Genomic DNA, 16,829 nt, shown 5'->3' on the forward strand with positions numbered 1-16,829 from the left:
GCCTAGTACCAATTGATCCACGGAACGGTACCGAACCGCAGCCTAGTGTTTGAGGACCACTGGTCTACCATGTAAAAAGCAATTTTTAATGACCTTAGTCCGACTATAGTTATAATCAAACTAAAGAGAAATTGGATTAATATGTATGCCTATTTTAGTCGCATCATTGAAGTGCAGTCCGGACATGTAAACACCGTAATCAAACTATTACCGTAGTGTAGAACTTTTGCAGCATTTTGTGACAGGAAATTCCATAAACAAAGTTGTTTGACACTATTCTCTGCACCTACCAAGTGAGTAAAGGACCACAGACACCTGCAAGGTGGAATGCAGAGTTTTATTTTTCCATTCGGCGTGCAGTATCAAACTACATTAAAACAACACTCTTCCAGCAGTACTCACTTCATACATGCATCCAATATCTCGTTTGTCACGGTGGACATGCATGAAATGTTCCTGAATGAAAGTGAAAGTGCCAAGCTACAGTAAACGTCAAAAAATTAAAAATAAACACCCGAAAACACCCTAAACACCCGAAATGACATGAAATTCCAGAGAAAACGTGGACAGCATGACAACACAATGACACTAATCGAACTATGTGCTATAACTAGGGCCAGACGGAATCTGTGGACATTTTTGGCTATTTCTGCAAAGAATTTTGGCAAAAATCTCAGAATTTCTGCGGAATTATTTTGGGAGTATCATAACTAAAACCTTAATATATAAAAAAAAATAATCATAATATCTTTTTAACTTTCATTTAATATTTAAGATTCAAATCCAGTTAGATTCACTTGATTTGGTAAATAAAGCAAGTTTGTCATAATATATCTCGTAAAAGACAGAAAATAATACTGTACACACTGCACTGTACATAAATCAGATTTACACAGACAATAATATTACTGAAATTAATTTAAAAACTGAATAAATATAGATTTACACACATTTACTCATGCAAATAAACAGAATTAATGATAATGGCTAAAAATCTGCGGAAATCTGCGTAATTCTGCATGCGCAGATTCCGGGTGGGCCTAGCAATAACAAGTAAAATTGGATCATGAAAGGAACATTCAAAAAGCAACTCATGTAAACACATTAATCATATTACTGTTTTTTTTTTTCATATTAAGGCAAATAATTCGATTACTGACATCCATGTAAAAGTAAAAATTGTTAAAATGTCTGATTTGTTTTAATGTATGCAAAAGTAACACATGGCTGCTCCACTTTCAAAAGATGTGATGCTATCTTTTCCATTAAATAATATAAAACAGAGGTTGTTTATATATCTTAAAAAAAACATTCTTTCGCATATCAAATATCACAGTGCTTAGCATGCTATTGCATTTTTCTTGAATACCGCACAGCCCTAAACACGAGGGAAAGCAAATAAGGACATGATTTTATTTATGTCATATTTGCTTGTATATATTTACATGGTGTCTCACAATCCTTAAAAGTTTTCATCCAAAAGTACAGATGTACAAACACATACTTTCTGATAAATGACAGCAAACCGTAAATACAATTAAGTAAGTTTCAGCAGGGACTGTAGTAAGTCCAAGAGCACAATAATTACCTGGGGAATGTAGAAGTACAAGTAATGTTTGTACTTCATACCACATTTAACAAGACAATGCCAAGGAGTGGCCTGTTCAAGAAGATATTTTCCCAAAGCAACCATTATTACAATAAAACACACATTACAGAAGTTGCTGCATATTTCCAGGTTAAAGGTTAAAGAGACAGTTTTCCTTACTATTTACTCAAAACTTCCAAATGTCGGAAACCAGCAGCCATTGACATCCGTAGTAGGAACAAAAAGACTACAAAGGTCAATGGCTGCTTTTTTACATTCTTCATAAAATGTTCTGTTGTGTTCAACAGAAGGAAAGAAACTCAAACAGGTTTAGATCAAGTGAAGGATGAGTAAATTCTGAAAATGTTCATGTGAACTGTCTCTTCAATCATAATGATCATCATGATAATACTCTGAATATAGAGTAACTCTACATGAATTTCCATTTCTAACAGAAAGCATGAAATTCAATAGTACACAATATGCACATGACCAAACAGTATCAGTTACACAAAGAATCCATCATAAGCTTATGTCCTGAAATTAAATCTATACTAGGGCAGCTTCTAATAATAGCTCCTATCTAAGCAAACTACTCAAGTTACTCTTTAACATTCACTCCCACAATAACTAATACGTTATCCATTTTCATCCATTTTCAGCTGGACATTCACAGCAGCTTTCAGTCTCACTAAGCCAACTGTTGACAGAAAATATTCTTTAGGCAGCAACAACAAGGTTTTACCGGCAAAGATTAACCTTAATAAACCCAACAGCTTTAGAACATCAATCCACCATCATTTCCTAATGACAATATGAGTATTAGAAATGGGACGATAACCGTATTCAAGGTATACAGCAGTTTGGAAAAGTTAAGGTTTTAAAACTATCAAAATTTTCTGCTATACCGTGTCTAAGGTATAAGTAAATTTTTATTTACATTTTTTTCTTTAGTTTTTTAGGACAGCAGTATCTCCAACAGAAAAGATCTCCAAAGATGCTGTTTTAAATTGTGAAAAATCTTTGAAACAAATTACTACAGCAGAAGTCAATGATCCATCTGAATTATTTAGCCTGACATGTTTACTGCTCCAAAATATTATAAATGTTTTTCAAATTAAAATATTGTGTACAAAGGAGGAAAAGGTTTTGTTTTTTTACCCAGCCATTTAAAAATATACATTTTAGAGCAGTAATCTCAATACCGTACCGTGATAGTTATATCCAAGGTTATCATACCATCAGAATATTATACCAGCCCATGCCTTATGTGTATAACAGACCCATTAAAGCAACCGATATCACACACATACATTATTTCAAAAGCAGCTCAATATTGTACAAAAGAGAAATATTAAAAAGACAGCCTCCTGTATTTTTCATCCCTTGATATCTGCTGTTCACATTTTTATTTGTCTAAGTAGTATTCACTAAACTAAATAAAACATATGAAAAATGGTAGTTAAAAGACATGGTTTCAAGAGGACAAAAACATTCGTTTTTAGTAAGCTTGTATGTAATTAATACATTCTAAAAAAAAAAAAAACTAATAATGATTTTTATTCTTAATAATATAGGGTAATCAAACTGCATTTTGTATTAAGTCTGGTAAAAATAAATTAATCATCATGTAAAATAATGTCTCTATTTTTTATTTCTACAATTTTTAGCTAATTGTATTGATGTAAACAATTCCATATTAATATTATGTATATATATTTACATTTTCCCAGTGCTGAGTTGTAGCTGGAAGGGCATCCGCTGCGTAAAACACATGCTGGATAAGTTGGTGGTTCATTCCACTGTGGCAACCCCTGATAAATAAAGGGAATAAGCTGAAAAGAAGATGAATGAATGAATACATTTACATATAAAATTAATGTGAATTAAATTTGCATCTGAAGTAGAGCTGCACGATATTGAAAAAAATCTAACATTGCGATATATTTTTTATACTTCGATATGAATACAATTTCCCCAGATGTCTTGAATATCTCCAATTAGAAAAAATGTATAACTTAGATAGATAGATAGATGGATGGATGGATGGATGGATGGATGGATGGATGGATGGATGGATGGATGGATGGATGGATGGATGGATGGATGGATGGATGGATGGATGGATGGATGGATGGATGGATGGATAGATAGATAGATAGATAGATAGATAGATAGATAGATAGATAGATAGATAGATAGATAGATAGATAGATAGATAGATAGATAGATAGATAGATAGATAGATAGATAGATAGATAGATACAAAATCCAATTCGCAATTCAAAACACATTTCAAAAATACATAAATCCACTTCGTAAGTTCAAAACACGGTTTATAAATACACAAAACCAATTCGTAAGTTTAAAACAGTTCGTAAATACACAAAGTCAATTCATCTGCCGAAAATATTTATAATTTTTACTTGTGAATTTATAAAATGTGTGTTGTATTTATAAACTTTTGTAAATATGAATTGTGCTGTGCATGTATGAATTTTATGTTGTAAATGTATTCTTTTTTTTAGACTGATTCCATATTGTAATGGGCAACATATACATTGTGATGGCAAAAACTTGGTGTGAGTATTCTGTTATTTTCATGGTCACATCTTACCACATGTCCTGTTTTTGCTTTGACTTGATGTTTTTGTCATGTTCAATCTACTTCAGCTTGTTTGGTTCAGATGTGAGCATTCACACACTCAAATGAAGAATTACAATAGTTCATTTCAATCCAAACAAACCTGCTAGGGTACATCCTGCCAACATATTAAACATTCCATGGAAATGATTTGTATAAACTCACTGTTTTCTCAAAACACTGAACTAAGGCCAGTGACTAATTTAATCCATTTACTGTGACACGTGCCAGTGAGGACAAGCTTTTGTACTTTTGCTCAGATTATATGATTCCTGTTTGGGTTTTGACTGCATTAATTGGACTTAAGTGCATTTCTCACATTAAACCTATAAGCATTGTGACTTTGATAGTGCAGGACCGTAGCCAAGGGGGGTTTGGGTGGTTCGAAAAACTGACAAATATCCAGTATTTGTCACATACATGAGCTCATTTGTCGTATTTTGACTGTTATATGCCATCATAAGATATCCAAATAACCAGCCTGATCTCACAAGAAAACATAAGTATTTTATGTTTTGTCAGTTTAGTGGCTAATCCATATGAATTCTTACGAGTTCAGTCATACTAAAATATACGATTTTAAAAAGGAGGCGTGGCACTTAACCCCACCATTAACCCCAACCGTCATTGGGTGATGAGAAAATCATACTAAAGTGTACAAACTAGATTGTACAAATCCATACGAATTAGCCACTAAAGCAAAAAGTAATGAATTTCTGTGAGATTGTGTTGAAATAGCACATCAAAAAATGCTTTAACACCAATCTGTGAGTAGAGTCAACTGTATTGTTTTTATAGAGAAAACATTTTATAAGTAACTTTTATTACAAATCTTGGATCTTATTCTTGAAATTAAAAAATGACCAATAAAAAGTTGTGAAGCACCAAATGCTGCCCAAATTAACACTTGTTAGGTTATTGTTGTTATTTATGAACTTTAAAATGTACATTTTTACAAGAAAAGCTAGAAAATCGTGATTCTTTACATTATTATGGGCTTTATATATAATTATTATCATTCAAATGGTCAAATTCTGAGACTGTGGAAAGTTGAACGTGCTGGCCAGTTTGTTATTTGCCTAATATATGACAATAAGTCAGTTTTAAATTTAAAACTATATCAATTTTTCCCCCTATGGTGACATATTATAAAGTAGCCTAAAAATAAGTTGCCTCTTCATATTTCTTGATGTTTTGGCACATCAAAAAAGTGGGATCATCCATAAATGTCACTAAATTGCAGCATTAAAATCTCCTAATTAAATAAAAAATGAGTTAAATAACTGCAAAAAGGTCCACTTGAAAAAAAACATCATTTTCACTATAGGCTGGCTACATGCCCGTAGTGGGATGGTGCCCGTAGTGGACCGCGGGCCAAAGTTGGCCCATTGATTTGGCTCGCCATACCATCTGAGAAGAGAGGGAGAATGATGGGGATGGTTTGGAGATTTTCAAGTAAATTCAATGTAACCCTTTGTTTGTTTGATTGTTTAAAGCTAACTGATATTAAATGTTTCAATTAAATGGTGTCTCCGGGCATACATACGGTCACCCAACAATGCAGAGAATTTGGTGGGCAAATCAAGACAGAGGCTGTTTCTCAATATGCATTCTTCAGTGATCTAGCTATCTTGCGTCCTCATGTTTTCGCGTCTTCATCAATTGCCAAAGTTCAGTTTCTAAAACTCAAGACCACAAGAACAGAGGATGCGTGAAATTTACAGGATGTGTTCTAAATACCAAGGATGCATCAACGCAGAAGCTCACTTGAGAAGTCTCAGAAGTGATTGCAGCTGAATAAACGAGGTGAGAAATCCATCACTTCATATAGATTTATTATTAAAGTTTAGAGATATAACTTATTTGTTTCAGGAGTTTCCCTAAATGAGACGGTGAAAATAAACATCACCATGAAAATCTTATTAAACACATTAGGGTTGTTTATTTGCTGAAATTCGTATTAAATTTGTTTTATGTATTGTGCAACATATATTTGTAAGATCTTTATGCATAGTATATATTTTGAAAAGGGGAAAACAAAAAATTGTTGCGTTAATGCCGTAATGATTAAATAATTTTCTGTAAAAATGTGTGAAGGTCATGTGACCATCAGGAAGAACGCAGCCTCTCATTTCTCTCGCCATCTCCCAAGTTCATTCTTCTGAGGTGACCTGGCAAGACCGGTCTTCACAAGAACGCAAGTCCGTTTTCTGCATTCTTGCAATTGAAAAAACAGCCAAAGGCAGATTCTGTATGACTAGTGTATTCAGCATTGAACTCCAATGTGTTATAAATGTGATTGATAATGTTTTTATTGCAATACGTTATCATTTAAATGAGTTAATATGATTTTAAGTAATGTTTTCTATTTATTTTTAAATATTAGAAAATAAATTAGGAAATTACCCATGACAGCTTTACCTTCGGCTCACGGCTCTCAATGGTATTTGGTTTTTGGCCACTTAAAAGTTTGAGCACCCCTGGTTTGAGAGCATGACTATTGACCAAATTCTTTAATGCGAAAGTGCGCTCGTTTTTGCGATTGTTTTAGAACTTACGATTCAGCTGTCTGTGAGAGCAATGACTAGGAATAATAAACGGCAGAAAATGGTCAAACTACGTTGATAATGACTTTACAGACAAAATAGAAAAATATAATTAGAAAATATCAGTTTGCAGCATTAAACAGCAGAACACACTGTTTTTTAATATCTGAAAATGAATGGAAGTGAATGAGACCGGAAGTCTTAAGCCAAAAAGATTCAATTATGGCTGCACCTGCTTGTCCGCGGACAATAAGGTGAATTGCTCCAGTGGTAGATGAAGTGTTACTGTTCCAAATAAAATATTGAGGTAAAGTTAGTTTTATATTCACACATTCAGACTTTCTCATTGATAATATAATTTCAGTAAAGTATTGTTTGCTAATTCTAAATAGTGAATTCATATTAGCAGCATATTAGCATATTAATGTCTATCAAAGTAAAACACTGTTTACAGTCAATTAAAAAGTGCTTGAAGACATACTTATGTCAGACTTAATATTCAAAGTACCATGGTAAACAATATGGGGAGTGTGTCACTGCACAAATTACCTCTATTATAAACACAACCAATCTCATACATTTTTTAATGGGAAAGCTAAGCTGCTCCTACCTGATTTGGTGCTGTCATCTGTAGCTGCCTCTAGTGCCATCACGTGTTTGGATTAATAAACAACTCTGAATTACTAAACTTTAGTTAGGAGCACATTCCTGTAGTGTACCTTTATTTTTTAATTGTTTATAATACATTTTGTGCATTGTTTTGCGTCAGATAACGGAAGAGCTCAGCGAATTAACGGACCCTTTTTGAAAACATTTCCTGTCTGTCATTGGTCGGTCACAACTGACAGTCTCGCCCAAGCTCTTATCATTGGTTGATGGTCAAAAGGCTTTAGTGTTACATTACTTTTATTTTATTTTTGTAATTTTTGCTGATATAATTATTTATATACGTTGTATAATACATGTGTTTACCATTCAGGGCTAATTTATATAATCTACATAATTATAGTGATTTTTAAAATTATTTTGATACAGTTAAACCGCAAGAAATTAAGTTAAAAACGCTATTTGATCGACGTCTGCTGCAATTTTGAATGCAGTATGAACTGACCTGAAATCTGCATGCAGTATATGATACCAACAGTTTTGTTGTTACCATCTGGTTACCGTCAGAGCTCTGGTTACCATGGCAGCGCGGTGGAAGTTGTTGAACTAGATATCATCATGTCATGCGTTAAGCACGCGTTTACTGCAGTGCAGTACATCAAATTTGCAATGGAAACCTGTTACACAAAAACTGAAACTTCCTTAACAAAAGCCTGCTTTAAACTCATTTAAATTGAAGACAATGTAGATTCAACATGAAAAATGGATGCTGCTGATCATATGAACACCTCCCAGTTCAACGCTCCAGTTGAAGCTTATGTTGAAGGTTAATCATTTGAGAATGTGCTTAAAAATGAATAATGAATGAAAACATCCTTAAGTAAGTAAACATCATATTATTTTTTTATATTAACTAAACACTATTTAAAACGTTTACCCAAAAGTGCGGATTCCCCTACATTGTGTGCGTGTGTGTGTGTGTGTGTTTGTGTGTGTATTTGTGTGTGTAAGCTATATACTGTATGTACAGGAAAATAAATGAATGATATTTATATATATATATATATATATATATATATATATATATATATATATATATATATATATATATATATATATATATATATATATTGTGAAATACCATTTAAGAAGCCTCTGTCACACCTAAGCATTTTTAGAGAGTAATAAAACAATCCTTAAACAAAAGCAAGAGCACTTCATTGAAGATGTAATTGTATCATATTTGTGAAACAGGACTGGCAAGCACTCCGAAGTATGGACGTTTCTGATTGTATTTAAATCACATAATCACAGACAGAATTGAAGATATACACTCAACGGCCACTTTATTAGGTACACCTGTCCAACTGTTACCGCAAATTTCTAATCAGCCAATCACATGGCAGCAACTCAATGCATTTAGGCATTGTCAAGACAATCGGCTGCAGTTCAAACCGAGCATCAGAATGGGAAAGAAAGGTGATTTAAGTGACTTTGAACGTGGCATGGTTGTTGTTGCCAGACTTGCTGGTCTGATTATTTCAGAAACTGCTGATCTACTGGTATTTTCACGCACAACCATCTCTAGGGTTTATAGAGAATGGTCTGAAAAAGTAAAAATATCCAGTGAGCGGCAGTTCTGTGGCCGCAAATGCCTTGTTGATGCCACACGTCAAAGGAGAATGGCCAGACTGGTTCCAGCTGATGGAAAGGCAAGAGTAACTCAAATAACCACTCATTACAATAGATGTATGCAGAAGAGCATCTCTGAACGCACAACACATCTAACCTTGGGGCAGATGGGCTACAGCAGCAGAAGACCACACCGGGTGCTACGCCCGTCACCAAAGTTGGACAATAGAAGATCAGAAAAACGTGGCCTGATCTGATGAGTCTCAATTTCTGCTGTGACATTCGGATGGTAAGATCAGAATTTGGTGTCAACTACATAAAAGCATGGATCCATCTTGCCTAGTATCAACGATTTAGGCTGGTGGTGGTGGTGGTGTAATGGTGTGGGGGATATTTTCTTGGCACACTTTGGGCCCATTATTGAGCATCGTATCAACACCACAGCCTACCTGAGTATTGTTGCTGACCATGTCCATACCTTTATGACCACAGTGTACCCATCTTCTGATTCAAGCAGAATAACCCACCATGTCATAAAGCGTGAATCATCTCAGACTGATTTCTTGAACATGACAATGAGTTCACTGTACTCAAATGGCCTCCACATTCACCAGATCTAAATCAAATAGAGCACCTTTGGGATGTAGTAGAAAGGAAGATTGGCATCATAGATGTGTAGCTGACAAATCTGCAGCAACTGCGTGACACTATCATGTCAATATGGACCAAAATCTCAGAGGAATATTTCCAGTAGCTTGTTGAATCTATGCGACGAAGGATTAAGGCAGTTCTGAAGGTAAATGGAGGTCCAAACCCCTACTAGTAAGGTGTACCTAATAAAGTGGCCAGTGAGTGTAGATGTGTTTTTAGGAACTAGCCTGTCAAGTGCACACAAGCTTTGTCCATCGTGCTGCTGAGAGGACCAACGCACGTGTACATGATGCAAAATGTCAGCGGTGACATCCGCATATAAATGCAGCATTTACTGTCACAATATAAAATGACTGACTTAATGGTAACCACATGAATAGAAGGGACTAAAATATCACATGACAAGACTTTAGTTATAATCAAAGGTTATAATCACTTCGCAAACAATACCTCTGAATGCAACTCAGGCATGCATTCATAGTGACGGTAAATCAGCATAGAAAATGCTGATTGTTTAGTGCAGTCAGCTGTTTGTTGAGAATTATGGGTGGAGGTTGTCTGCATTCTCACAGCTGGAGGGAACAGATCGTGTTAGTTCAGTGGGTTTTTTTTGCCCTAAGACTTCCATGTGGCTGGCAAGGGTGTGAACATATGAGAAGTGAGATGTTTCCTCATGCTTTCTGTCATCTTTTTGATTAGATGAGTGTAGCTATTTTTGAGAACCATGATAGCTGGGATTTTTTTTAGTTGCTGCTGCATCACTTGGCATCAACCTCCTTTGCTTTTGACATGACTTATGTAATTGATCAAAGCTCAATTCCATTCATTTTCTTTCTATAGCACTTTTACAATGTTGATTGTGTCAAAGCAGCTTAACATAGAAGTTCTAGTAAATCGAAACTGTCCGTCCAGATTTAAGAGCTGAAGTTCAGTTTAGTTCTGTTTCATGTGGTTTAATTTTCACCGCTGAAAGTCTAAACGCTAGAGAGCAAATCCATCGAGTCCCAAAGCCAACAAGCCAGTGGTGATAGTGGCGAGAAACAAAACTTCACCAATTGACAAAAATGAAAAAAAAAAAAACTTGCGAGAAACCAGGCTCAGTTGAGCACGACCACTTCTCCTCTGGCCAAACTTCCTGTGTAGAGCTGCAGTTTAAGCGCTGGAGGCTTGAGAACGCTGAACGTCCATCATAAAGAAACTGCAGATATGAGTAGGTCACCGGCGGGTTTTCATGCTGTCGCAGGTGGATCAATGTGCAGACTCGTCTGTCACTGTGGTCGATCATGATCAGTCTAATGCTGTCCACTCGTCCATGACCACCAAAGCATCTGCACAGGATGCGGCCTGGTCCAGGATTATGCATTAATCTCACATAATCTTCTCAGATAATTAAGTAAATGGTGTAAGTGTCAAAGGAGTCTGCTTGTTTCTGTGGATTATGAGTCTGAGAACTTGACATCCAAAGGGACCATCCAGACTTTCATAAGAGACCGATGTGAAAGCAAACATTCATTTGTCATCACTGTTGAGCATTTGAAGTCTTGTATCATGTTAAATTGGACAAAGTTTGGCTTGTAAAAATTTATACCAAACTTTAACAATTAGTATCCTCGATTCTCAAAAAACAGTTGATGTTATGGTGTGTTAAAAACAAAACTGTTCCAACATTGTTTTTAATTATAACTTTTATAGGGGTTGTAAAACTTTTTTTGCAATAGGATATTGGAGAACAGACAGGAAAGCATTCGGAGTAGAGAAAGGATCGGGGTAGGACCTTGAGCCGGAAATCAAACTTGGGTTGTCATGAGCACCATGGTGCTATATGTCAGCCAGGCCCGGATTGGCTAATCGGGAGGACCGGGAGAATTCCCGGTGGGCCGGTCCGATTTTTGGCCGCAAGGGCCGGTGTCCCTAGCTCCAGAATCTGTTGTTCTGAGCAGTCACACTTTTTAAATTAATTAATTTATTTACTTGACCACAGCCTTCTTATTCTTTAATTTACTCATTATTGTATGTTTTGCATTTCAATTCTGAATACAGGCTGCAAACTATTCAACAAAAGTATATTACGTGGTAAAGTCCAAGTAAAAATCCTATTCTGTGTTAAATAAAGGTTCAGTTTCATCCTCAGCATTTGTGGCTTGTGGTTGATTACAGTAAAGTATTTTATTTTTTGTCCCCTGGTTTGTTTAAAAAAAAAGGAGCAGAAATGTGTTTACAGCTCTTTGCTCTTTTCATATATAACCAGCCTGCAGGTTCATAATGTTATGAGTCACCTCTTACTATTCAACTGTTGTGGCCCAGTGGTTAGCACGTTAGATTACAACGTCGCCGACCCGGGTTTGATCCTTGCCTGACTGAGTATATTATTATTTTCATTTTTATTGTTGAGACATATAATACTGTTAGGGTTGTTGAACATTTGAAGTTCTAAAGCAGTTGTTTTCTCAAAAAAAAAAAAAAAAAAAAAAAAAGGCGTGATAGTGTAATTAGAAACTGAATTGGAAATGACCTTATTTTAATATAGTCAGTCGTGAACTGAGGTGGGCCGGTCTGAGGCTTGAAACTCCAGGGCTGAAAAGGAGTCCCACTCCGGCCCTGATGTCAGCGCACTTAACCACTAGGCTAAAGCCAACATCCCAACATTTTCAAAGTCTGTTGCTGCCATCAAAATCTAAATAAATGTGTATTTCCTGAATAAAGCTTATTTGGTCAGTGAAAATATTGACATCTTTGTACTTGTCAATTAAATACAAGTTAGAAGGTTATGAAACCCTCAATTAAAGTTTCTGGACTAACTGAGATTTTAACAGATATATATGTTGGACATCAATTAAGACAATGTTAGCATTAATGTTGCCAAGTGGTGCATTGATTCAGGTTACACACAACAACATGTACATAGTAGGTTTGTGTAAGTTTAGAATTCTCCAGCAGCTGTTTTATTCACCTTATTCTCTGCCGACGAGCGGGCGCTGCCATTTAAATCTTTTTGGCTCGAGACTTCCGGTCTCATTCACTTCCATTCATTTTTTGATGTTAAAAACGGCTCATTACGCTGCTAGATGTAGCAATTTGATAATTTCACATTATATTATTCTACTTGGTCTGTATAGTCATGCAAACATTTGTTTGTAGAGCAAGTAGTTTGACCGTTTTCTGCCGTTTATTATTCCTAGTCGTTTCTCCCATAGGCGACTGAATCGGAAGTTCTAAGACAATCGCGAAAACAGGCGCACTTCCGCATTTTAGAATAAGGTCAATATGCTTATTTAATTAGGGTAAAACAGGCTAACTCTTTTGCCTAGTTTTTTGGTTCTGGGTTCAAAATCTGCATTGCATCAATGTCACGGGTTGTGAAGTGGCATAGTGCTGGAAAGTACTTCAATGTCTCATTGTTATTCACAAGATTGAGTTTCTGACAGTTAAGTGCTCTCAATAGTACAGACTTCGATACCAAGTGGTACTAAAATAAAAAAAAATATATGATAGCAGCGTTTCCCACTTGCTATTGAGTTAATTCTTAAACACTGCCGACTGGCCACTGTTTCCACGTGTATTTGAAGACTGTGTCTGCTAGCTCATCTCTCAATGGATCGTTCATATCCCTGCTTAGACAGATCCTCTGACTGACACTTTCAAATGTTCAAGTGTTCTGAGGGCTTTTCTGACCTTTCAATGTATGCATGTGTGTGTCCTAATCTTAAAACAAGCAAACTTTGCATTTCCTCACATTTTACTTCTGATTTTAATCACTATGGGCCACTGAAAAAAGCTCTTCTCTTAAACCACTGCTTGCCCTGACACACCCTTCCTTGTACCTTTTGCTCATGGCTTTTTACACCCATTTAAGTTGCAGTTGTTAAACACAAATTCCAGGCTTGAGGTTGACTTAAACTTGAAGTGGGGGTGTGTGGGGGGGTGTTTATCACACATATATTAAAATCTCAAAAAAATGTTGAGGCTTTCATGATCTTTTAAAGATAATTAATATTCTTGATTTTATCGCATTTAAGGGAAATGGTTTTGTAACGTAAAGATTATTTGACACTCCACATGTGGTTTTCCTGTAATAGTTACTGTATGCTAATGAGATTGCTATTGAAAGGCTTACTTCAGACTTCCATATGTCTAGACAATTCCTCTAGCTCCTTTGTGGGGAACCCAAAGTATTCCCAAGCAAGTATTTTCGGTCATTACTCAAAGTTCATTACAATAAAGGTGAGAGTTGGAATGAAGACTGACCAGTACATCGACTGAGACCTTCCATCCTTCCCTCGTTCATGAACAACACCCTGTGAAATTTCACCTGGGGCAAGGACTCTCCTCCAACCTGAACATGGCAAAGGACTTGGACTGCAAAACTACTAGCCTTTAATTACTTTCTGTCGGATGTTAATTTCTCTCATTATAATCTTCAGTTTCTGCTTCCAAAGCCTTTGGAGCCATTGTAATTCCAAAAGTTAATAATTGCATCCATTTCAGTCAGATTCTAACAATGTGAAGTTTAATGAGTAATAATCAAGCTGATGAATGAATGGATGCATGGATGGATGGATGGATGGATGGATGGATGGATGGATAATAGAGTGGTGGGTGGGTGGATGGATGGATGGATAGATGGTTAATCAAGTCGAAGAATGGATGAATAAATGGATGGGTGGATGGATGAATTGATAATGGAATTGGTGGATGAATGGTTGAATAATAAAGTCAAAGGATGAATGGAATAATTGATAAATGGATAATCAAGTCAATAGATGAATGTATGGATGGATGAATGAATAATTGAGTTGGTGGATGAATGGTTAATTAAGTCAAAGGATTGATCAATTGATATATAGATAAACATTTTGATGGATGGATGGATATTTGAATTGGTGGATAAATGGATGGATGGATAATTGAGTTGATGGATAAATGGATGGATGGATAATTGAGTTGATGGATGGACAGATGGATGGATAGATGGATGAATAATCAAGTCAAAGGATGGATGAATTGATTGATGAATAAAGTCAATGGGTGGGTGGATGGATGGATGGATGGATAAATCAGTTTACAGTTGGATAAATTAATGAATGGACAATGGAGTCTATGAGTGGTTGGAAAAAAGATGGATAAATGAGTGGATAGACAGATAAAGGCAATATAATTGAGTTGATGAATGGATGGTTAGTTGAGCAGGTTGGTGGTTGGATGAATGAAGGAATGGATGGATGGATGATTCGATGGATGGATGGATGGATGGATGGATGGATGGATGGATGGATGGATAGACTGATGCATGAACAGATTGTTAGGTGGATAATTGAGTTGGTAGATGGACGATGGATGGATAATTGATGTGAATGGATGGATGGATTGATGAATGTATGAATAATCAAGTCATTTGATAGATGGATGGATACATCAGTTTACAGATGGATAAACGGATGGTTAAATGAGTGGATAGACAGATAAAAGGGAAAATAATGGAGTTCATGGATGAATGTTTAGTTGAGTTGGTTGGTTGGTGGATGGATGGATAATTTGATGGATGGATGGATGGATGGATGGATGGATGGATGGATGATGGAGGGATGAAAAGACAGTTGATTGGATAGATAATGGATGGATAATTGACTTGGTGGATGGATGGATAGATAGATGGATGAATACCCAAGTCAAAGAATGGATGAATTGATTGATGAATGGACAGTCAAGTCAATGGGTGGGTGGATGGATGGACAGATAAATCAGTTTACAGATGGATAAATGAATGAATGGATGATGGAGTCTATGGGTGGTTGGAAAATATATATAGATAAATGAGTGGATAAACAAAGGCAATATAATTGAGTTGATGATTGGATGGTTAGTTAAGGTGGTTGGTGGATGGATGGATGGATGGATAAATGGATGGATGGATAAATACTCAACTCAAAGGATGGATGGACTGATTGATGAATGGATCATAAAGTCAATAGATGGATGAATGGATGGATGGATAAATCAGTTTACAGATGGATAAATGGATGGATGGATAATGGAGTCAATTGGTGGTTGGAAAAATGGATGATTAAATGTGTGGAGAGACGCATAAAAGGAAATATAATTGAGTTGATGGATAAATGGATGGTTAGTTGATTTGGTTAGTGAATGAATGAATGATTTGATGGATAGATGGATGGATAAAAAGAGGGTTGGTTGAATGGATAATTGAGTTGGTAGATGGATGATGGATGGATGAATACTAAAGTCAAAGTATGGATGGATTGATTGATTGATTGATTGATTGATTGATTGATTGATTGATTGATTGATTGATTGATTGATTGATTGATAAATTGAAAAGTCAATGGATGGATGGATGGTAAATGGATGGATGGATGGATAGATAAATCCATTTACAGATGGATAAATAGATGGATGGTGGTTGGAAAAATGGATGGTTAAATGAGTGGATAGACAGATATTCAGAATTCAGCTGATGGAAGGATGTTTAGTAAAGCTGGTGGGTGAATGGATGGATGATTTCATAAATGGATGAATAAATGGTTGGTTGGTTGGTTTGTTGGTTGGTTGGTTGGTTGGTTGGTTGAATGGATGGATACTTGAGTTCAGTTCTCCCTGCTTTACAAGTGTTCAGTTATATTATTCGACAGTTCGAGATTATATGATGTTGTACGCACTTGTTTCCTTATCAGATAACTCAAAATATAGCATAACATTACATTAGGAATTTAGTGTTATGATAAGAAACACCTGATTAGCCAGATGCATTGATAGGCTGAGAAATGTCACAATACAACAATGCATGCCACACCTGTAGTCTCTGTTCTCACGTCACATACCTGCGCACAAACTGTACAAACTAGTGTAGCAGCTACATTCTCTGACCCATCGAAACATAACAGTCTTAAAAAGAGACTGGAGTTTTTTTCTTTTGCAATACAAAGCGCTCTGTCTTTTTCTTGTCATGCGGTATCTACTTGAGTGATAAACAGGTGTTATGGACGGCTACTTTGACACAATGTTCAGAGAAAGCAACAGGAAGTTTACTGAAAGACAAATAAATACAGGTATTAGCTTTGCTGTCATGGTCATTCTCAAATGGTGACTCATTTGCTAACATGTCTGGTTTTTGGATTTAGATGGATTTAATATCACGTCAAAAAAT

At 35.8% G+C, this 16,829-nt stretch overlaps 1 long non-coding RNA gene across 1 annotated transcript; it reads right to left on the reverse strand.

Annotated features, from left to right (window-relative positions):
• Positions 1 to 321: 321 nt before the first annotated feature.
• Positions 322 to 7,615, reverse strand: LOC141375088 (uncharacterized). Its single transcript, XR_015477042.1, has 3 exons — positions 7,389 to 7,615; positions 3,312 to 3,423; positions 322 to 2,288 (listed from the first exon to the last, which is right to left on the reverse strand). It is a non-coding gene; the product is annotated as an uncharacterized LOC141375088 (long non-coding RNA).
• Between the last annotated feature and the right edge of the window lie 9,214 nt (positions 7,616 to 16,829).

Source organism: Danio rerio, chromosome 1 (assembly GCF_052040795.2).
Source record: "Danio rerio strain M-AB ecotype USA chromosome 1, GRCz13ab, whole genome shotgun sequence".
NCBI classification, from domain to species: Eukaryota; Metazoa; Chordata; class Actinopteri; order Cypriniformes; family Danionidae; genus Danio; species Danio rerio.